The sequence below is a fragment of the Bos taurus genome, chromosome 3 (assembly GCF_002263795.3).
Source record: "Bos taurus isolate L1 Dominette 01449 registration number 42190680 breed Hereford chromosome 3, ARS-UCD2.0, whole genome shotgun sequence".
In the NCBI taxonomy this organism is placed as follows: Eukaryota; Metazoa; Chordata; class Mammalia; order Artiodactyla; family Bovidae; genus Bos; species Bos taurus.
The window spans coordinates 1,429,476-1,454,156 of record NC_037330.1 but is presented as its reverse complement, the minus strand read 5'-3'; the positions used below and the strand labels follow the sequence as shown (position 1 = coordinate 1,454,156).

Sequence of the window (24,681 nt, the reverse complement as noted above, 5' to 3'; positions counted from 1 at the left end):
ATAATTTTTGTGAGTCTAATTTTATTTCTTCTTGCAAGTATAAAAGCATACAAGGTGACTGAGAAGAATGTTGATGTCAGATAAGCCATTATTGATATCAGACTAGCCTGAATATTGTTAATATCCCAAGATTCACATATAAATATAGGAGCTGAAAAATTGCAGATAAGCTTGTCTCAGTTTGATCAAGCCTTCAGTGCTAGAAATTTGTCAAGATGAAAATGGATGGCTAGAAGCAGCAGAAATTGCAGATAGCAGTATAGTAGTAACTTGGGAAATGACCGTAATACTAAGTGTCATGTGCCAAAACTGTGTTTAGTGAATTATTCTATTTGCTTATATTTTTGAAATTTAAGGTAAGAAACACAATTGCAGCAAAGAAGTCCTTCTATCAGATTTATTGTTGATGAGATTGTTGTCCATCAGTCAATTTGTATCCTTTTTATGAAGATCCATCTAAGAAATAACTTTTAGATATTAAATGTTTGAAAAAGTTTCGCTTTTATTGAGGAATTGAATGCTGCTGTCCCCTTACCTCAACCCTCCCAAAGCAAAGTTCAGAACATTTTCTCCTTTGCTTTTAGCTGCTAAGAATTTTAGTGCCAAATTATTCCTCAGTTTAAGAACTTTATATATTTACATTCTAAATTTATGCTTGTTTTATTCTTTTCTTCTTAATTTCCTTTTTTTCTATGTGTCTTGTACTTTTTTCTTCCTCAGAAAGAACTTATGAGATTGTTCTTATGAAATTTTTAATAATAATAAACTGAAAAAATTCTCAGCTTTACTAGTTATCAAAGAAATGCAAATTATAGCAACATTGAGAAGTATTTTAAATCAAGCTATAAGAAATGAAAATATGGTTTTCAGTGCTGAATGACATTGTTGTTGAGTCATATCTGACTCTTTTGGGACCCACCAGGCTCCTCTGTAGATTTCCCAGGCAAAGATGCTGGAGTAGGTTGTCATTTCCTTCTCCAGGGGATCTTCCTGACCTAGGGATTGAACCCATGTCTCTTCAGTCTCCTGCATTGGAGAATTCTTTACCACTGTGCCACCTGGAAGCCCACTGGTTGACATGGATACAGTGAATAGGACACTATCATATCTATTCAGTTCAGTTCAGTTCAGTTCAGTCATGTCTGACTCCTTGCAGTCCCGTTGTGTGCTGCAGGGAGGCCTGCAGCACGCCAGGCCTCCCTGTCCATCACCAACTCCCGGAGTTTACTCAAACTCACGTCCATTGAGTTGGTGATGCCATCCAACCATCTCGTCCTCTGTCGTCCCCTTCTCCTCCTGCCCTCAGTCTTTCCCAGCATCCGGGTCTTTTCCAGTGAGTCAGCTCTTAGCATCAGGTGGCCAAAGTATTGGAGTTTCAGCTTCACCATCAGTCCTTTCAATGAACACCCAGGGCTGATCTCCTTTAGGATGGACTGGTTGGATCTCCTTGCAGTCCAAGGGACTCTCAAGAGTATTCTTCAACACCACAGTTCAAAAGCATCAATTCTTGGGTGCTCAGCTTTCTTTATAGTCCAACTCTCACATGCATATGTGACTACTGGAAAAACCATAGCTTTGAGTAGATGGACCTTTGTTGGCAAAGTAATGTCTCTGCTATTTAATATGCTGTCTAGGTCATAACTTTTCTTCCAAAGAGCAGGCGTCTTTTAATTTCATGGATGCAATCACCATCTACAGTGATTTTAGAGCCCAGAAAAATGCAGTCTGCCATTGTTTCCCCATCTGTTTGCTGTGAAGTGATGGGATCGGATGCCATTACCTTAGTTTTCTGAATGTTGAGTTTTAAGCCAACTTTTTCACTCTCCTCTTTCACTTTCATCAAGAGGCTCTTTAGTTCTTCTTCACTTTCTGCCATAAGTGTGGTGTCATCTACATATCTGAGGTTATTGATATTTCTCCCAGCAATCTTGATTCCAGCTGTGCTTCCTCCAGCCCAGTGTGTCTCATGATGGACTCTACTGGTGGAAGTATAAATCTATACTACCTTTCTGGAGAGCCCTAAGACGTCCATAGCTTTTGATCTAATGATTTAAATTCTTGAATATCTCCTAAAGGAGATTGCCTAAATTTGGAAAAAGCTTAATGCCCAAGATGTTTATATCCCCTATTTTAAAAAAGGTGAAATTTAAAAACAACCTAAATGGGTTGTTTGAGTGAGCACGCAAACTGTTGTGTATCTGTCCATGTGATGGAAGGAGTGATAACATTTCTAAAAGTCTTCAAAATAAAATAAAAATGTAGCTAGCTTTAATTGAATGTCTTAACTATGTGCCAGGACTGTACTAAGCACTTTCTCTTTTAATCTTCACAACAACTTTATGAGGGTAGATGTGTGTATTAACTACTGCTTTATAGACAAGGAAACAGGCGTGGGGAGCTTAAATAACTTGCTTGAAATCATCCAACTCCTAACTAAGTGGTAGAACCTGGGTACAAACCCTAGTTTGACTTTTGTAACCTGGTACTTAGAACCACTTCCTGTGCTACCTCTTTAATGAGAAAAGTTGTGGGGAAACATTGGGGTGCATGTATCTTGGTTTACTGAAAACGTAAAATGTGTTTGATAAACAGTGAAATAAGCATAGAAGATAATTTCTATGATTGTTAAGATCTGGAAGGGATTTAAAATCCTAAAGACTCTCCTTCAATAACTTAAAGCGGAGTTAAGTTACTTGACCCAAGGTCTTACAATTGAGAAAGACTCCATACTTTAGATTTCCAAGTAAATTGTGTTTGCTTTTGTTTTTTAAAAATTAAAATGTAATGATTTCTGTATCTCCTGGCAGTATATGGAAGACAGGAAGACCATATCTTTAATTTTTCCTTTGCTTTTTTGTTGATAATTTCTTCTGTTAGATTTTTTTCTGTTTCTCATAGGCTCACAAAAAGGAGGTGTTGTAGATTTAATTAGTTTATAGCTATATAAGGAAATGATGACCGTGTGAGCAAATGATACCTCAGTTTAATGCTAAATGTAATTTTGTAAGTAAATCAGGTTATAAACATTCAATTTTTATTTCTCCCAGTTCATAAAAAAATTTCTCCCAATTAAAAATAAATTATTGAGGTATAATTGATTTACAGTGTTGTGTCAGTTTCAGGTATACAACAAAATGAATCTGTTATACACCTGTCCTTTCTTTTTTGATGTCTTTTTTCATATAGGTCATTACAGAGTATTGAGTAGAGTTCCCTGTGCTATATAGTAGGTCCTTATTAGTTTCTTATATATGTGTCCATCCCAGTCTTCCAATTTATCTCCCCCCCTTACCTGCCGGTAACCATGAGTTTATTTTTTTTGCCATCTGTAACTGTATTTCTGTTTTGTAGATAATTTATAGACTTTTTTTTTTTTTTTAAGATTCCACATATAAGCCATAGCATGTATTTGTCTTCTTCTATCTGATTTACTTCACTCAGTATGACAATCTCTAGGTTCATTTGTGTTGCTGCAAATGGCATTATTTTATTTTTGGGGGCCAAGTAACATTCCATTGTGTATTTTTAGCATATCCTTATCCATTCTTCTGTTGATGGACATTTAGGTTGCTTCCATGTCCTGGCTGTTGTAAAGAGTGTTACAGTGAACATTGGGGTGTGTGTATCTTGTTGAATTATGGTTTATCCAGATATATGCCCAGGAGTGGCATTTCTGGATCATATGGCGGCTCTATTTTCAGCTTTTTTAAGGAACCTCCTTACTCTTCTCCATAGTGCTGTACCAATTTACATTCCCACCAACAGTGTAGGAGGGTTCTCTTTTCTCCACATCCTCTCTAGCGTTTGTTTGTAGATTTTTTTGATGATGGCCATTCTGGCCATAGTAAGGTGATATCTCATTGTAGTTTTTGATTTGCATTTCTCTAATAATCAGTGATGTAGAGAACCTTTTCACGTGCTTTTTGCCATCTGTATATTGTTGGAGAAATGTCTGTTTAGATCTCCCACCCATATTTTGATTGGGTTGTTTGTTTCTTTTTATTTGAGCTGTATGAGCTGTTTGTATTATTTTTGAGGTTAATCCCTTGTCAGTTTGCAGATATTTTCTCCCATTCTGAGGGTTGTCTTCATTTTGTGTATGGTTTCTTTTAATTTTTCCCCAATTTTAAGACGAGTTTGAATTGGTAAGGGACTGTTTAAAACAGTGCATGTATTTTAATCTTTACCCAAATTTCCTCTTCGCCCCCCCCCCACTGCCAACTTTCCTCTTTACCATATCTCTTCCTTTTTCCTTTTTGTTTAAAAATTTCTGAAAATCTTTCATCTCCAGTTGAATTTCAATTTTGAGCTATCTAATACATATTAGCTTCTAACTTCTTAGCAGTTGGAACATTAAATTGTTTATAAGTTCTTTTTTTGGCTTTGATACACGTTTTATATACATATAGTTCAAAAGATGTGCTTCAAAAAGTTAGCTTAAACAAAAAATACAGGTAGAATAATCACCAGTAAGGAGGAAGTATCAATTTCTGGTAATAGAATGACCTGTGGTTTATGGAAAGACCTGTAGTTGAGTCACATATTTTGCTTTACAGAGTGTATAACAAACAGTTTTACTTCTTTTAACCCATTATCAGGTGTTTTTTTGGAAAGGCATAGTTGTATAACGTGTGTATATACTGAATTTAGAAAACATTGCAAGAAATTGTGTGTGATAATTTCGTTGATGTGTGGTAATTCCTTTGTGTGCAGTGCTTTTTAAGAACTCAGGGTAGGATAGTTAGGTTTTTTAACTTAAGTATTTAACTGAAGCAAATTTATAAATAATAGACTTTTAGTAGATGAACTTGTATGAAACAGTCATTGAAGGCTAATGTTAAATGTTATTTAATATTTATTGTCTAATATACATCAGGCACCATGTCTTACTGATTTACATATATCGCTTATTCTTTACTCTGAACTTCAGTCAGAAAAGATAGCCACCATCCTGCAAGAATTCACAGTTCAGTGGAGGTTATGGAGGGAGGGTAGTATGGGGATAGATGAATCACTTGAAACTTGTAATATCCTGTGATAAATCTGTGAAGGATGTAAACCACCTGGTATGCAGTAGAGAAGAGATTCACTTAAACGCATTGTTTAGGGAGAGTGCGTGTGTGTTCGTCGTTCAGTCGTGTCCAACTCTTTGCGACCCCATGAACTGTAGCCCACCAGGCTCCTCTGTCCAAGAAATTCTCCAGGCAAGAATACTGGAATGGGTTGCCATTCCCTTCTCCAGGGGATCTTCCCGCCAGGGATTGAACCCTGGTCTCTTGCATTGCAACAGATTCTTTACTGTCTGAGCCACTGGGGAGAGGGAGAGAAAGTCAGGGAAGACGACCAAAAGAAGACCAGAGCTGAAAGATAAGGAGTTAAGCTGAGGATATGGGGGTGGGCAAGGGGAGTTTAGCATGAACACAAGAGCATCTAAGTAGCATTTTAAGTTTTTAGCCAGAATAATAGCTGATACATGCTTGTATATGTGCCAGTCACTCCAAGAGCTTTGTGTGTTCTGTGTATTAAGTCCTTTAATTCTCACAATGCTATTATGTAGGTACTGTGATTATTCCCATTTTACAGATGAGGCATAGGAAGATGAAATAACCTACCTGGAAAATATCATAACTAGGAAGTGGAAGAGCTTGAATATAAACCCAGGCTGACTAACTTCAGAGTTTGGGCTTTTATTAGTACAAGAAGTTAAACTCTGGGTTGCTTTGGAGGTAAACCCTTTTCACATATCAGCCTTTTCTTTCACCTTGCCCCAGGCTTCTTTGAACATGATGTAAACTGCTGAACTCTCTTCCTTTGCTAGGCACCTTTAACTTCCTCCTCAACCCATTGAAATCTGGGTCTAAAGAGATACTTAAAAGGAAACTTACTGGGTTGTGGAGGACTGGCCTGTAGGGTTGTGCTTCCTATTGTTTTAATTTTTCCAATAGTGCTTGGCAGCCCAAGGTATATGAGCGGAGAAGGCAGTCAGATGTAATCCTCCAGGATTGGGGGCTTTGTGGGGATGTACAGTGGAGAAACAAGGAAGCAAGGCAGTGGAGAGTATTGACAAAAAAGTCAGTAATGGACCCCATGGTCTCAGTGGAATTGAGAGAATTGAGTGAATTGATGGCCTAGGGGAAAATGGACACATAAGGGGTCAGGCAGAGTGCCTGAAGAACTATGGATAGAAGTTTGTGACTTTGCACAGAAGGCAGTGGTCAAGACCATCACCAAGAAAAAGAAATGCAAAAAGGCAAAATAGTTGTCTGAGGAGGCCTTAAAATAGCTGAGAAAAGAAGAGAAGCTAAAGGCAAAGGAGAAAAGGAAAGATATACCCATCTGAATACAGAGTTCCAAAGAACAGCAAGTTGAGATAAGAAAGCCTTCCTCAGCGATCAATGCAAAGAAATAGAGGAAAACAACAGAATGGGAAAGACTAGAGATCTCTTCAAGAAAATTAGAGATACCAAGGGGAACATTTCATGTAAAGATGGGCTCAATAAAGGACAGAAATGGTATGGACCTAATGGAAGCAGAAGATATTAAGAAGAGGTGGCAAGAATACACAGAAGAACTGCACAAAAAAGTCTTCACGACCCAGATAATGTCACCTAGAGCCAGACATCCTGGAATGTGAAGTCAAACGGGCTTTAGGAAGCATCATTATAAACAAAGCTAGTGGAGGTGATAGAAGCCCAGTTGAGCTATTTCAGATCCTAAAAGATGATGCTGTAAAAGTGCTACACTCAATATGCCAGCAAATTTGGAAAACTCAGCAGTGACCACAGGACTAGAAAAGGTCAGTTTTCATTCCAATCCCAAAGAAGGGCAATGCCAAAGACTGTTCAAACTACCGCACAATTGCACTCATCTCACAAGTTAGCAAAGTAATGCTCAAAATTCTCCAAGCCAGGCTTCAACAGTACGTAAACTGAGAACTTCCAGATGTTCAATCTGGATTTAGAAAAGGCTGAGGAACCAGAGATCAAGTTGTCAACATCCGCTGGATCATCGAAAAAGCAAGAGAGTTCAGAAAAACAACCCTTTCTGCTTTATTGACTATACCAAAGCCTTTGACTGTGTGGATCACAACAGACTGGAAAATTCTTCACGAGATGGGAATACCAGACCACCTTACCTGTCTTCTGAGAAATCTGGATGCAGGTCAAGAAGCAACAGTTAGAACCGGGCATGGAACAACAAACTGGTTCCAAATTGGGAAAGGAGTGCGTCAAGGCTGTATATTGTCACCCTGCTTATTTAACTTACATACAGAGTACGTCATGCAAAATGCCAGGCTGGATGAAGCAAAAGCTGGAATCAAGATTGCCAGGAAAAATATTAATAACCTCAGATATGCAGATGACACCGCCGTTATGGCAGAAAGTGAAGAAGAACTAAAGAGCCTCTTGATGAAAGTGAAAGAGGAGAGTGAAAAAGTTGGCTTAAAACTCAGCATTCAGAAAATTAAGATCATGGCATCCAGTCCCATCAATTCATGGCAAATAGATGGGGAAAAATAATGGAAACAGTGAGAGACTTTTATTTTGGGGGGGCTCCAAAATCACTGCAGATGATGGATGCAGCCATGAAATTAAAAGACGCCTGCTCCTTGGAAGAAAAGCTGTGACCAACCTAGACAGCATATTAAAAAGCAAAGACATTATTTTTCTGACAGAGGTCCGTCTAGTCAAAGCTATGGTTTTTCCAGTAGTCACGTATGGATGTGAGAGTTGGCCTATAAAGAAAGCTGAATGCGGAAGAATCGATGCTTTTGAACTGTGGTGTTGGAGAAGACTCCTGAGAGTCCCCTGAGGTTAGTAAGGAGATCAAATCAATCAATCCTGAAGGAAATCAACCCCGAATATTCATTGGAAGGACTGATACTGAAGCTGAAACTCCCAGTACTTTGTCAACCTGATGCAAAGAGCTGACTCACTGGAAAAGACCCTGATGCTGGGAAAGACTGAAGGCAGGAGAATAAGGGAATAAGAGAGGACGAGATGGTGGAAGGCATCACCGACTTGATGGACATGAGTTTGAGCTAGCTCTGGGAGTTGGTGATGGACAGGGAGGCTTGGTGTGCTGCAGTCCATGGGGTTGCAAAGACTCAGACAGGACTGAGCGAGTGAATTGAACTGAAGGGGTCTGAATGAGTTGGAGAAAATAGGTCTTCAGTGAGAGTAAGGGAGTGAGCAATCCCGAAAGAGTGGGGTTGTGTTGAGAAAGTTTGAAGTGTTAGAGGAGGAGTAGTTCTGGGTGATGATGGGATTCCAGATATGACCTTTGGTGTGAGCGACTGAAAAGAAAAGTGTTAGTCTCTCAGTTGTGTCCAACTCTTTGCGACCCCATGGGCTGTAGACCACCAGGCTTCCTGAAACAAGGATCATTTTGTTAATGTTGAGGAAGCTGATTAATCCAGGGTGAGGTATAATTGACTCAGGGTGAGGATGGGCCTGTGTATTCAGTGGAGCAATGTGATGAGCTGTGAAAAAGAATGAAAGCATAATTTGTAAGGTTGCTCTTTGTCATCGTCTCTGCCCCTCGCTGCCAAATATTCATTAAGCACTGGGAGGGTATGTTTACCCTGGTAATTGACATATTATTCTTGTTTGCGTAGAATAATGCGAAGGCTTCAGTGAAAAGAAGCATTGTTTGTATGATCAGATTCTTGTATGTGTCCTCTTTTTGTCCATCGGCAGATGAATGGATAAGGAAGCTATGGTACATACACACAATGGGATATTACTCAGTATTTTATACTTGAGGCTGTTACCACAGGAACGTAAGGGGGAAAAATGTAATGCAATCTTATTTGAGAGAATTAGTTTTTGTTAGCATTGCCCTGAGAGGATGCTACTTTGGGGCTTAACATTGATGCATACAAGTAACAAAGGTACAGTCTGTTGGTTTTCTATGAATTTAGACATAGCTATTTACTTAGTGGACTCTGAAAGCCTTCTTTGTATCAATAGAGTGGCTCTAAAAATTGGTTTCCAGTAATCCCATCTGTGGGCTTCCCTGGTGGCTCAGAGGTTAAAGTGTCTGCCTGGAATGCGGGAGACCCGGGTTCAATCCCTGGGTTGGGAAGATTCCCTGAAGAAGGAAATGGCACCCCACTCCAGTACTCTTGCCTGGAGAATCCCATGGAGGGAGGAGCCTGGTAGGCTATAGTCCATGGGGTCGCACAGAGTCGGACACGACTGAGCGACTTCACAGATCTCATCTGTGTGCTTCCCAGGTGACCCAGTGGTAAAGAACCCGCCTGCCAGTGCAGGAGACACCAGAGACATGGATTCGATACCTGGGTCGGGAAGATACTCTGGAGAAGGAAACCATTCCAGTATTTTTTGCCTGGGAAATCCCATGGATAGAGGGGCCTGGAGGGCTACAGTCCATGGGGTCGCAAATAGTCTGACATGACTTTGCCAGTAAACAACAACAACAAATCTCATCAACAGGGGAAATTTAAGGGCCTAGATCTATGTATTGCATAACTCAGTATTGTGGTATATACAGTAGTGCATTGTTTTTAAAATATGTCATAATATCACTGTGTCTTTATTGTAAGTTATTTTATTTCTTCAAATTTTCCTGATTATGTTCAGTTTAGGCTAGGTTGAAAATGAATACACATACACAAACTTTATTTTGCTAAGATTCTAAAAGCAAATTATTCTGTTATTTTAGTAATTTCAGGATTGTGTTCTTCAAGAAATCAGTGAAAATTTAACAACATTTCAGGTTATAATAGGTTTGTGTTTGTGCATATTTTAGAGGTATTATAAGAAAATCTCATGAGCAAACTATGAGGTTTTTAGTTTTAAAACTAATCTTGATAAAAACAAAAAACTAATCTTGAGTTCATTTGTACCTAAGTAAATTGGGGCAAGTATTTATCAATATTTGGCTAAGTATGGAGAGAAACAGAGTTTGGAGACATAGTTTACAATATATTAGTAGAGAATTCTTGTTTTGATTTGCTTTCATGTTTTCTCTATATTGGATATTAGGAAAATGGTATTTTTCCACTCAAAGTTTGTACTTCTTGGAAATTCTTCTGGTTTGACATCCAGAGCTTATTGATCAAACCTTAGGGTATATTTCCTGCCTGACACAGTAGGTTTTGCAAGATGGATAAAAACACCACATCATTTTTATCCTTAGTCAGTATACTGGTGTTGTAGACTTAACAGTGGATAATGTAAACTAAATTATCTATTTTATTAGGAATTATGAGAAAATAGATACGGTATTTGTTGTTCAGTCGCTTAGTCATGTCTGACTCTTTGGGACCCCATGCACTGCAGCATGCCAGGTTTCCTTGTCCTTCACCACCTCCTGGAGCTTGCTCAAACTCTTGTCCATTGAGTCACAGATGCCATCCAGCCATCTCATCCTCTGTCGTCCCCTTCTCCTCTTACCCTCAATTTTTCCCAGCATCAGAGTCTTTTCCAGTAAGTCAGCTCTTCGCATCAGGTTGACAAAGTATTGGAACTTCAGTTTCAACATCAGTCCTTCCAGTGAATATTCAGGATGGGTTTCCTTTAGAATCGACTGGTTTGATTTCCTTGCTACCCAAGGGACTCGCGAGAGTCTTCTCCGGCACCACGGTTCGAAAGCATAAGTTCTTGGCGCTCAGCCTTCTTTATGGTTCAGCTCTCACATCTATAAGTGACTACTGGGAAAACCAGAGCTTTGACTATACAGACTTTTGTTGGCTAGGTTTGTCATAGCTTTTCTTTCAAGAAGCAAGTGTCTTTTATTTTCATAGCTACAGTCACCATCTGCAGTGATTTTGGAGCCTAAGAAAATAAAGTGTGTCACTGTTTCCATTGTTTCTCCCTGTTTGCCATGAAGTGTTGGGACAGGGTGCCATGATCTTTGTTCTTTGAATGTTTCACCTTCATCAAGAGCCTCTTTAGTTCCTCTTTGCTTTCTTTTGTTACGGTGGTGTCATCTGCATATCTGAGGTTATTGATATTTCTCCCGTCAGTCTCGATTCCAGCTTGTGATTCATCTAGCCCAGTATTTCGCCTGATGTACTCTGCATATAAGTTAAATAAGCAGGGTGACAACATACAGCCTTGGTGTGCTCCTTTCCCAATTTGGAACCAGTCCATTATTCCATGCCCAGTTCTAACTGTTACTTCTTGACCTGCATACAGATTTCTCAGGAGGCAGGTAAGGTGGTCTGATGGAGTCAGTAAAACAGAAGTAAATGTTTTTCTGAACTCTCTTGCTTTTTTGATGATCCAACGGATGTTCACAATTTGATCTCTGGTTCCTCTGCCTTTTCTAAATCCTTGTACATCTGGAAGTTCTTGTACATCTTGAAAGTGAGTGAAGTCGCTCAGTCTTGTCCAACTCTTTGCGACCCCATGGACTGTAGCCTACCAGGCTCCTCCCTACATGAGATTCTCCAGGCAAGAGTACTGGAGTGGGTTGCCATTTCCTTCTCCAGGGGATCTTCCCAACCCAGGGATTGAACCCGGGTCTCCCTCATTCCAGGCAGACACTGTAACCTCTGAGCCACCAACCTTTGTAAATTTTCTAAATCCAGCTTGTACATCTGGAAGTTCTCGGTTCACGTACTGTTGAATCCTAGCTTGAAGGATTTGAATATTACCTTGCAAGCATGTGTGAAATGAGTGCAATTGTGTGGTACTTTGAACATTCTTTGGCATTGCCCTTCTTTGGGATTGGAATGAAAACTGACCTTTTCCAGTTCTGTGGCCACTGCTGAGTTTTCCAAATTTCCTGCCATATTGAGTACAGCATTTTCACAGCATCATCTTTTAGGATTTGAAATAGCTCAACTGGAATTCTATCACCTCTACAAGCTTTGTTCATAGTGATGCTTCCTAAGGCCCACTTGACTTCGCATTCCAGGATGTCTGGCTCTAGGTGAGAGATCACACCATCGTGGTTGTCCAGGTCATTAAGACCATTTCTGTCCTTTATTGAGCCCATCTTTGCATGAAATGTTCCCTTGATATCTCTAATTTTCTTGAGCAGATGTCTAGTCTTTCCCATTCTATCCTTTTTTTTCTGTTTCTTCTTTTTTTTTTTTATGTATTAATTATTTGAATCAAATGTATTTCTTATCTTAGGGTTGGCAGTTTTCTCTGTGTTTTTGATTGCTTCCTTATCTTTCATCTCATAGGATATGATGCTTCTCCAAATGAACGCCATCCTGTTTACTATTAGGGTGATCTGAAGAGATCTTTGTAGAGAGTATATTTAGAACCAACAGTCTAGGATTCATGTCCTGTATCTTTATGCATACGTGTTCAGTTGCTAAGTCATGTCTGACTCTTTGCGGCTCCATGGACTGTAGCCTGCCAGGTTCTTATATCCATGGGATTTCCTGGGCAAGAATATGGGAGTGACTTGCCAGTACCCTTTCCAGAGAATCTTCCCCACCCAGGGATCGAACTGGAGTCTCCTACATAGGAGGTGGATTCTTTACCACTGAGCCACCAGGGAAGCAAATCAACAGTCCTCACTAATTCCCCTTGAGAGGTTTGTTTGGGGAATTCAAGTGTGCTTTTCTAAAGTGCTGTTTTAACTTATTCCTGCATAGTTTTCTGTGTAGAAGCTCATGCAAAAATCACTAATATGAAGTGTTTAGGGGGCCATAAGGTTCCAAAGTCTGTTTTCAGTGTTAATTAATTTTTGCTGTGAAGGGAAATCAGCACCATAATGAAATCCATAGTTGATAATTTGAGAGCACAAACCAGATTATTATCTATATTCTGTATAATTGTGTAACTAAGTTACAGCTTTTAATAAATGTGGGTTTTTACTTTTTCACAAATTCCAAACCAAAAGACGTTCATAAGTGAGCCACAAGTGGCAAAATTAATTAAAATGTTTCTGCCTATTAGAAAAGCTTTAAAAAATTCTTCTAAAATATAACCATATTTGATAGTTTTTTTTTTTGCTTATAGCAGAGTTAACATGGATGATTAGTTTGTAGCTTTTCATGTGATACATTATGTATCTGTCAAGAATGTTATTTCTAATATTTCACAGCCCAAACTGTGCTGGCTGGCATTTTGCTGGGATCTTTGGGTATTGGCTGGTTTATGTATACATTTAATTCATATTTATATAATCTTTTTGAGCCTTTGGGTTTGTAAAAATGGCCTTGTTTTATTACAGTAGTGTTCTTTACAATGCATATTTTAAAATAGGATGGCCCAAAGTGCATATTATGATGAATTTATTAATGAAATACTTCTGAAACTTGAACAGACTATGTTATCAAGGGACAAGTTCAGTTAATGAGGCCAAAAGAGCTTGACTTCAAAGAAAAGCCCACAGTCTTAAGCAGTTTGAGTTATTGTTTTTCTGTCTCTTTTCAGCCCAAGAGGTTGTACTTAAAGGTCAGAAACAAAACTTTTATCCTCTGCGAATTCTATGATAATCTGCTAACTCTGTTGTACAATAAGATGTCATTTTTTCCATCACTGTGTTTCATCTTTTATTTTTCTAGAGTTTTCTTCTTAAGAGTGAAACTTGGAACTAGATTTGGTTAAGGATTTTTAAAATTTTAAATAAATAGAGTTCTTTCTCTTAGATTTTTTTATTCCTTTTAAAGTTTGTGCTAGGTTTGTCTGTCTCAGTACGAAAAAGAATAGAAAATCTTCACTGAGGGAAAGTTTTTTGTCTTTTCTGTATTATTTAATTTTTTCTGCTTGCTCCTTTTATAATACAAGTGGAAAAAAAAAGACAACTTCAGTGACACTTATACTATGGTTGGCATATAGTAAGTTTTATTAGTTTGAGTTTTGATGAGAATGAATGGACTCTATTCTTGCTTGGTTGAGTCCTGTGGCAAAATATTTCAGATTCCTATATAATATGATGAGTTAAATTGCTTCAGTGGGATTTCCAGTTTTTTTAACAAGACGTGAGTCTCAGTGAACTCCGGGAGTTGGTGATGGACAGGGAGGCCTGGCGTGCTGCGATTCATGGGGTTGCAAAGAGTCGGACACGACTGAGCGACTGATCTGATCTGATCTGATTCACACATTGTTCAGGTTTTGAACAGGAAACCTTTTTGATAATGCTGCACAAATCTAGAAGACGTCTTGGTATTCTTTTTTGTAAAATCTTAAAAGAGTATTGGTCTGACTTAAAGGTTATGATGACATACAAATAAACATTTGGCAGCCTCAATTTTATTTAATGTGAATTTGAGCAATATTACTAATGTTCTTTAAGTGAGAGCAACCACTGTGCCTCTTTTTCACCTCACTAGTACAAATGAACTAGCGTGTGGCCCTGCAAGGAGGTAGAAACTATTTTCTAAGTGGGATTTGATGCAGGGGTAATTCTTTTTCTATTGCCTAACTTTAATTCATACCAGAGCTATGTTCCACGTGTATATTGTTTCTTGCTGCATAGGAAGCTATGAAGAAGGCAGTATTAGTTTTATTCATTGTTAAAAAGCAGCAAGTACTATTTAGAGTCTCACAACTGTAGAGAACCTTGAACCTAAAATCAGAAGCATTTATCCTTCGATTCAGCAATTGAATGTATGGGATACGTTTCATTCTTGATTATCAGAGAAGATGTTGGTTTGGGTAATATCTTCATCTGTTTCTTTCCCCATTTCCCCCCCCCCCCACACCCACCCAGTGTGTAAAGCATTATTTAATTGGAATGCTCCAAAATGATATTATGATGCATTTTCTTCCATTGGGTGATTTTTGGTGACTAATTCACAGCAAAGTGTAAGACTGAACTTACATTCCATAGCATTTACTGCTTCCCTACTGCCAGCAATTTGAAGAACTGGATATATTTAATAAGAATTGTTTTCCTTAAGCAGATTTTCAGCAGTCAGTGGTTTTTTTAACTCTAGAGGTAGGGGCAGGTAACATTATTCACCTTGAAGCTTTTTCACAGTATGCATGGCTGGGCCCTAATTTATTAATAGGTTTAGTAGGTTCAGGCATCTTTGTTTTTACAAAGCCTTTCAAAGGCTCCTAAACCATGTTTGCTTTTAAAATCTATAGGAATGAGACAAGTCTGTGAATAGGTAAGTGCAATGAAATGTTGTAGGTATTGTGAGAGAGACCTGTATTTGGTATGTTGAGGGCTCAAAGTCCTACTGCTAAGTCACTTCAGTCGTGTGCGACTCTGTGCGACCCCATAAATGGCAGCCCACCAGGCTCCCCAGTCCCTGGTATTCTCCAGGCAAGAACACTGGAGTGGGTTGCCATTTCCTTCTCCAATGCAGGAAAGTGAAAAGTGAAAGGGAAGTCGCTCAGTCGTGTCCGACTCTTAGCGACCCCATGGACTGCAGCCCACCAGGCTCCTCCATCCATGGGATTCTCCAGGCAAGAGTACTGGAGTGGGGTGCCATTGCCTTCTCCAGCTCAAAGTCCTAATGGGTACCTAAAAGAAAGGTTTCATGCTAGAACAAACACCTCAGCTGAATCTTGTTCACCCAGGTGTTTTAGAGGAGGGAAACCCCTTGAATCCATGGCGTAGCACAGGAAAATTCTAGCTGAGAGCGGTGTGAACAAGTGAAAGTCGCTCAGTCGTGTCCAACTCCTTGCAACCCCATGCACTAGTCCATGGAAGTCTCTAGACCAGGGTACTAGAGTGGGTAGCCTTTCCCTTCTCCAGGGGATCTTCCCAACCCAGGGATTGAACCCAGGTCTCCTGCATTGCAGGTGGATTCTTTACCAGCTGAGCCACCAGGGAATCCCAATGTGAACAAAGGACAAATGAAAAACAGCTTACTACATTTTGGAAATTGTAAGAGTGTAATTATGTGGTGAAGATGGTCAGAATTAAGATGGCTTTTATGCTGTAGGAAACAAGGAGATATTAAAAAGTATGATGAAAGAAAAATAAGATTAGACTTGAACTTTAGCAAGATCATAGGTGACAGTATGGAATATGGATTGGACTGGTATGAGACTGGATGCAGGGAGGCCAGTTCGATACAGTCACAGTAATCCAGCAGGAGTGATGAGAAGGCCGAGCCTAAGGGAATTAAACACAGCTGGGGAGGGAAGAGGATTAGGAAAATGTTAAGGAGGTGAAATCTTTGAGAATTGGTGACTGATTGGGTTTCGAAAATGAAGAAGAGAAAATGAAACCTCATTTGTATTAAGAGTTTGGAAAATGTGCCAAACATCAAGGTAAAGGTTTTCAGGACATAATTTGGTTTTTGAAGAAGATAATGGGGGTGGAGGTTATAGCTGATGGGAGAGGGAAATGGGAGTGAGCGTCAGTGGAAGAATTTACTTTGGATGAGAAGGAGTAAAGAACGTCTGTGTTTTTGTTGGGGGCTCACTCCTTCGCCACTCTGAGACCATGCGTAATGAGTGATTGCTCTGACATTCCCCAGTCGAGTGGTTTGTTCAAGGTGGGCAGTTTCTTGGGTGAAGCCAATCGCAGCTTTTGCCTTAGAGCTAGGAGTCCTCCTCCTGCCACTTAAACCCAGGCTAATGAAATGCAGGAGTGGCTGTACTTCTTGACCCATCAAGTGAAGCCTCAGGGATGTCAGAGAGACAGAGAAGAGAGAAGAGTCAGGTCTTGAAGATTTTGGTTAAGCGTCTGTAATGTGTTCTACTTCGGCTGTTCCAGTTATTTGAGCCCATTAAATACACCCCCCACCACCACTTTTCTTTTAATTTATATCAATTTGTATTAGGTTTCCTGTCCCTCAGAATAGATGTAGTCTTGAAAGGGAAATTTAAAAACAAAACAAAACTTTTTTTTTTTTTTTGATGAGTCAGGAGAATAGATGGCAGACAGAATATGAATTTTTAGATGAAGAATTGGTCAGGATATTCACCCAAATGACCTTGAGTTCCTTTGTTGTTGTTGTTCAGTCACTAAGTCGTGTCCAACTCTTTGCGACCCCATAGACTGCAGTATGCCAGGCCCCCACGTCCTTCACAGTCTCCCAGAGTTTGCTTAGATTCATGTCCATTGAGTCAGTGATGCTATCTAACCATCTCATCCTCTGTTGCCCCATCTCCTTTTGCCTCAGTCTTTCCTAGCATCAAGGTCTTTGCCAGTGAGTCTGTTCTTCGCAACAGGTGGCCAAAGTATTGGAGCTTCAACTTCAGCATCAGTCCTTCCAGTGAATATTCAGAACTGATCTCCTTTAGGATGGACTGGTTGGATCTCCTTGCAGTCCAAGGGACTCTCAAGAGTCTTCTCCAGCACCACAGTTAGAATGCATCAATTCTTTGGTGCTCAGCCTTCTTTTTGGTCCAACTCTCACATCTGTACATAACTACTGGAAAAACCACAGCTTTGACTATATGGACCTTTTGGCAAAGTGATGTCTCTGCTTTGGTGGCTCAAATGGTAAAATGTCTGCCTACAGTGCTAGAGACCTATGTTCCATCCCTGGGATGGGAAGATCCCCTGGAGAAGAAGATGGCAACCCACTCCAGTATTCTTGCCTGAAGAATTCCATGGACAGAGGAGCCTGTGGGCTACAGACCATGGGTCCCTAAGAGTTGAACACAACTGAGCAACTACCACACATAGCTAGGTTTGTCTTAGCTTTCCTTCCAGGGAGCAAGTGTCTTCTAATTTCATGGCTTCAGTCACTGTCCACAGTGATTTTGGAGCCCAAGAAAATAAAATCTGTCACTGCTCTCACTTTTTCCTCTCCTGTTTGCCATACTGTGATCTGACTGGATTCCATGTTCCTAGATTTTTCAATGTTGAGTTTTCAGCCAGCTTTTTCACTCTCCTCTTTCACCCTCATCAAGAGGCTCTTTAGTTCCTCTTGACTTTCTATCATTAAAATGGTAACATCTGCATATCTGAAGTTGTTATTTCTCTGGCAGTCTTGATTCCATTTTGTAATTCATCCAGCCTGGCATTTCTCATGATGTACTCTGCATTGAGTTCCTAACTGAGTTGAAAACAGCAGAATTAAGTGACTTACTGATAAGTGAGAGCTGAGATTAAAATTTCAGTAGTGTACTTCTAGCTCAGCACTTTTAATACCATATCATCTGACTTACGTGGACAGAAAAGAAATGATCCTCTCTGGTTGACCTGTTGTTCAGTCACTCAGTCATGTCTGACTCTGCGACCCTATGGACTGCAGCTCACCAGGCTCCTCTCTTCATGGGATTTCCCAGGCAAGAAGTAGGTTGTTATTTACTTCTCCAGGGGATCTTCCTGACTCAGGGATCAAACCTATGTCTCTTGCGTCTCCTGCATTGGCATATGGATTCTTTACCACTGAGCCACGAGGGAAGCCCTCTTGGTTGAGCTGCCTGTGGATAAAAAGAAAGATGATTTTTATCTATCTTTTTGTTGTATTTGAAGAACTCTTTGGGATAGAACAGTACAGTGACTCCTTCCTGAAGACCCTCAGTGCATATCTATTGATAAATAGGGTTTGGGTATGCTGGTTATAGCTACAGGAATCTTTATTTTAAGGCAGTCATAAATTTGAGTTCTTAGGCAGAGAGATCCCTATACAGCAATAAAATCCTATTTGAATGTGGCAGTCCCTTTTCACTGTCTGGATGTGTGTTGCAGGAAGGGGGACCCCTTCCAGGGTCCGAAACTGGGCTCTTGTCTAAAACTCGGAAATGAATTGTCCAAGGAGATGCATATGCTGACAAAGCAAGAGATCTTACTGGGAAAGGGCACCCGGGTAGAGAGCAGTAGGGTAAGGGAACCTAGGAGAACTTCTCTGCCATGTGGCTCACAGTCTTGGGTTTTATGGTGATGGGATTAGTTTCACCTAATGGGTTATCTTTAGCCAATCATTCTGACCCAGGGATCGAACCCCAGTCTCCTGCATTGGCAGACACATTCTCCACCACGGCACCACCTGGAAGCCCGGCTAACTGCAGTACAGGGGCTTATGCATGCTTCTTTCTTTCAGTGTGGCCTCAGTGAATAAGACCTGAGTATAAGGACAAATTTTATATTCAACCTAAAATTTATAAGAATATTTTATTCAGCAAAGTTTTTTTAAGTACAACCTTTGCTCAAAGAATTACAGGAAACAAAACATGAATCAGAAACAGTTCCTGCCCTCAAAAGGCTCTTAGAACAGTTTTTACGAATTATAAATACAGTTGTTTTTATGTGCAAATGTATCCATCTTAACTTCACGAAAGGAGGGGGTAGAAGTTGTTTATAATTTAACTGGGCAGATAAAACACACAAGGAGAAAGTCATCGAGATAGTATAGGGTAAGTTACAAAGCCCTGGAAGTACGGGTGGCTGTAGAAGTGGAGGAAATAGTTTTGTACTTGAGGTATGCTGGAGACCGAGAGTGGCGCTAACGTGAGCCGGGTCCTGAACAAGGAAGGCAGGATTGTAACAGGTGGATTAGGAGCGGAGGGTGGGATTGCATTTCAGAAAGACAGAACTGTGTGAACCAAAATCTGGTGGAGACAGAAAAAAACTCATGTTTGGAGCAAAAGTAGTTCAATTTGGCTAGAATACAGACAAGTAAAAGTAAATAAGCTTGCCAGTTTGTGTAGGGTCTTAAATATCAGGCTAAGGTGTTTGGACTTAATTCAGTAGACAGTGAGGAGCCACTAAAGTTTTTTGAGTAATATAATCTGGGCCATGGTTTTGAAAGATTAATTGTGACTAATGAATGAATGGGGAAATGAAGGTATTTTCCATTGTTCGCTCACTTCTTTTTCCTTTCTATCTAAACATAACTAAAACCAAGCATGAGCTTAGTTATTAAATAATAATGCTAAGAATCTTTAGTAATACATATATTTGTGTTTTCATATTCAACTACCTTTTAAAACTAGTTGAGGCCTTATTCACCTGATGGATTCTGATTACATTTTTGCATTTAGACTCTTCTTCAGGTAGTTACATACCACAGATAGATTAACCTTCCAATATATTGTTCTGATTGTACCATTGTACTCCTCAAGAAGCCTTCACCACTTGGCTGCTGAGGAGAGTCTGAAAGTCAAACCCAGTAATCAAGACCCTCCCTCCTTTCTCTCTCCCACTCCCAGCATTCCCTGACTGCTTCAGAAAAAGTGTTCTTAAGACTACTTGTGATTTCCTGTTTCTTTGTCTCAGTTACTCTAGTTTCTCTGATCCTCTAAGAGTCATAACATTAAGAAAGGGGAAAGGACATTGCGGTCCTGAGAACGTAAGTGACTAGATCATATCTGGCAGAGCTGGGGTGAAGGCTCTATCATTTGTTCAAAAAGTGTCCTTTGTACTTGTCAGGTGCCCGGTACTGTGCCGTACCCTGAGGACACGATGGTGAGTGGAGCAGAAGTGTTCCTGCTCTTTATAGCCTGCAGTCTCAAGAGACAAACATTAAGTGTTAGGTACAATTAAGCCAATATTATGACCACTGGTTGAGGTGAGTCCTATCGAGGACAAGTACTTTTTTGGGGTACTTTGAGAGAATATAATGAGGGAAGGCCATGAAGCTAATTCAGAGTGGCCTGTCAGGGAAGGTCTCTTTAAGGAAGTGAATTTTAAGCTAAGAACTGAAATGTGAGGGTGAGAGTGAAGAGGCAAAGCAAAAGGTGAGAAGGGCATTCCTTCCAAGCAGAGAGAACAGCCTGCCCAATCTTCCACCCCCACCGAGTGGAGAGGAATTTGGGGTCACAGAGGAGCTGAAAGGTCAGTGTGGCCAGGCATTTTGGTTACTGAGGAGTAAGGTGAGGCCAGAGAGATCATGTAGAGCCTTTGGGGCCATATTTAGGATTTGTCATTTTATATCCAATACAATGGGAAGAAGGTAGTCATTGAAAGGCTTTTGAAGAATGATACAGTTCAGTTTTTGGTTTTACAAATCACTGTAATTAGTAATATATCCTAAATCTAGCCTCTTCTTTTCTCTACCTACCCTGCCCTGGCCTAAAACTCATATGAATTAGCTGGTCTCTGCTTCCACTCTTGCAGTCCTACAGCCTATTCTTGACATAGTTGCTAGTGTTTTCCTCTAAAATGTTACAGCATGGCTCTCCTCTGCTCCAGCTCCTCTAGTGTGTTCCTATTTCATACAGAGTAAAAGGCAGAGGCAAGCTCCCACCTCAGAGCCTTTATCTTTGTTCTCTTTGCCTGGGTGCTTTTCCAGATGTAGCCTGTGGTTCACTTCCTAACCTTTAGGTCTTTGTACGGTTGGTGAGTCCATCCCTGGCCACATATGTTTAACACTAGACCGCACCCTGTTTGTCCTTTCCTCCTTTCTTTTTCTCCAGAGCACTTAACTGCCTTCAGATGGGTTTTATTCTAGAATTTAAGTTTCTTAGATAAAGGATTTTGTAGGAGAATTTTGTGCATGGTACTCAATACTCATTACTTAGTCTGCCTGGCAGATAGCAGACATTTAGTAATTATTAGCTGAAGGATGAATGGATGGAGATTGAATTGGAGGAGTCTAGAGTAGAAGCTGAGGGAACAGTTAAAGGTTCTTTGTCTAGGTGAGAGATGATGTCGGCCTAGTTGAAGATTGTGGAAGATGCAAAAAATGATGGATTTAAGAGATGTTTTGGAGGAGACTTCCCTGGTGGTTCAGTGGCTGTGACTCTCTACTCCCAAAGCAGGGGGCCTGGGTTCAGTCCTTGGTCGGGGAACTAGACTCCCTCATGCCACAGCTAAGACCCAGTGCAGCCGAATAAATAATAATTATTTTTTTAAAGCTATATCTTGGAGATAAGAATCAACAGGATAGTTCACATGACTAAAATAACTCAAGCCATTACCTTGCAAATTTAATGGTTTTTTTTTTTTTCATTAAATCACCATGAAACATAATTGTTATCTAGTAATATATTAGTAATTAGATTTTTTTTTTTTTAAATCTCTGTCTACTGGTGCTGCCATATTCACTGCTAGTAGCAGAGTGTGGTGAAGAGTAATTGAATTTGATAAGTATTTTAAATATTTAAAACATTAATTCTTAGTTATTTTAAATATCTTTAGACTTTTAAGATCAAACTGGTGGGACAATGCATGCAGAAGTGGTGTATATGGGATAGGTCTTTTAGTTAGCCTAGGGTGGTGGTTCCTAACTTGGGATGATTTTGCTCCCCAGGGAACATTTGGCAATGTCTGGAGACATGTTTGGTTGTAGGTGCCACTAGCAACTTGTAGGATATTGCTAGTAGCGCTAGTTACCAGAGGCCAGGTTTTGCTGCTTAACTCTCTGCAGTACCCACGCAGCCCTCCTCCCCCATGGACTTTGGTCCAAGAAGCCAGTAGTGCTGGGGATGAGAACCCCGCCTCAGGGATTGAAGCTCAGATTTCACCTAGTTTAGTGGTCAGTCTGCAGTTAAACTGTAACATCCACAGACCTGTATAATGTCTTGTCTATGCAAGGTGTGACTAGAGTGGTTCTTACTTTTAAACAGATATACAGTAAGCAACATATATATATGCTCAGGTACATGAATCCAGTTGAAAGCTCTATCTTCAAAGTAGTTCCGTTGGCAAGATTATTCGTTTATGTGATCCTGCCTTACTGGTTTCTGTGATCCTGCCCTTTTTTACAGTTGCCTTTGAGCCTGCAGCAAATTCTTGAAATCTTCGTATTGGTACCACATTTTCTTCTGAGGATGAGTTAGGAAATATCCAGTGCTTTCTGAAGGTACTGTGATGAGTAACGAGGTTGGGGAGTAATTCTGTTGAAAGGTGAAATTGAGATATGACTTATAAAGTAATAATTGGCTCTGAAGATAGTTAAAAAGAGTAATGCTTCTTATGCAGATATTTTCATCAGTAAATATTGGGAATAAATTACTGAATTCTCAACTTGAAGGAGCATGTTTATGTGTGAAAGTTCTAAAATGATTTAAAAGAAATGCAGTGTTTCTCAGAATGTCAAAATAGTAAAAAGATGGTTGTTGTCTAGGATCAGGGGAAATAGGCAATCTCAAATAATTTGGGGAAACTTTGGCACAACTTTTGGAGAGCAATTTGGTAATATTAAAATTTTAAATATTTGAAATTCTACCTCGTCATTAATTTACAGAAACATTTATACCAGTAAGCAAAGGCACATATAAATTCCCTATTTCATAGTCTGTATACATATAAGCTGTTTCTTAAAGCATTGTCTGTAAAGTGGAAAAAAGGGAACAATCCATATACCTATCAACAGCATCTCGGTCACTAATCTTCAGTACATCTCTATGGTGGGTTATTGTACACCACCAAAAAGAATTTATATGTGGACTGAAAGGAGATGTAAAATATATTCAATTGGAGAGGGAACTGTAAAAACAAAGCAAAACCCAAATAAGCACATATGGCGTACTATAGAAAATTATACGTGTAGGAGCTGGAGGAAAAAATACTAAATCTAACAGTTGGGACTAGGTAAGTGAAAGTCGCTCAGTCATATCCAACTCTTTGTGACCCCATGGACTTTAGCCCGCCAGGCTCCTCTGTCCATGGAATTCTCCAGGCTTGAATACTGAAGTGAGTAGCCGTTCTCTTCTCCAGGGGATCTTTCCAACCCAGGAATTGAACCCAGGTCTCCTGCATTGCAGGTGAATTCTTTACTGACTTGAGCCAGCAGCGAAGCCCAAGAATACTGGAGTGGGTAGCCTATCCGTTCTCCGGGGGATCTTCCCAACCCAGGAATCGAACTGGGATTTCCTGCATTGCAGGTGGACTCTTTACCAGCTGAGCCACCAGGGAAGCCCTGATCGGATAGCTTTCTGAATTTCAGACATGTTTGATAGTTTTATAATGAATATATGTTTTACAGTTGGGAAGAAAAATAGCAAATATTTTAAAGTGAAGAAACAGTCATCATACTTTATAGCCAGATCTTTTATTGTTTTGAAGTAGCCTTTTGTTTTAATATGAAACTTTTTAGTAGTTTTGTATTTATATTCACGAATACCTAAAATTGGCTAAAGGTTCCTAGGGTCTTGCTCTTCATCTGAAGTTATTCACTGCTTTTTAAAAATTTTTAAATTATTTACTTGAAAGTGAAAATGTCAAAAGATTAGTTATGGAATGGTTTGTTTTAAGAAATCTTAGGCTTTAAAATATATTATACAAGTCTCATCTGTATTTATCCTGCAGGCGGCGCTGGTGGCTTTGTGTTCTTTCGTAGTGTTGATTACTCAAGTGTAATTCACCTAAACTTCAAAATCTTTAATTACTAGTCCTGTTTGAGGAATGCTGTCTTTCATGTAACTGTTGAAAATCAGATGTTTTTCAAACTATCATTTCAAGGAATACAGTGTAGCTGAAGTTCTTTAGACATAATTCATTTTGTTCTGTATCTACTTTATTACTCATGACAATCTCTGGGAAAATTGTTTATTTTAATACTGGTGATACTCTCTAACACCTTTAAAGTTCCAAAACTTCATGAAAACTGGCAGTAGAACTAATTTTTTCAAATGAATTCTCTTTGAAGTCCTCCCTTTCCCCCCTCTCTTTGTGTGTCTGACTCCCCCTCTCTTTTCGCTTTCTTTCTCTCAGTCAAGTTCAAGAGCAGCTCAGATGCCATGAATTAAATGAAGCACAAAAGGGGGAAAGGAGACCCTTTTGAAGAACAAAGGCCTCCCATTAGGCTGCCATGTTCTTTTTTGACAAAACGCGCACCCTACATAGTTCCTATTGTTGTCCACATGCCCTGCACATAAGGTAAATGCAGTAGATCCTCGTTACCTCACGCTTTCCTTCTCTTCCGCCAGTGCCACACGCAGCCAGGGA

At 39.7% G+C, this 24,681-nt stretch overlaps 1 protein-coding gene across 6 annotated transcripts in view; it reads left to right on the top strand.

Annotated features, from left to right (window-relative positions):
* Positions 1-24,681, top strand: part of POU2F1 (POU class 2 homeobox 1) — a 212,383-nt gene that overhangs the window by 27,853 nt on the left and 159,849 nt on the right. The window lies entirely within an intron of this gene.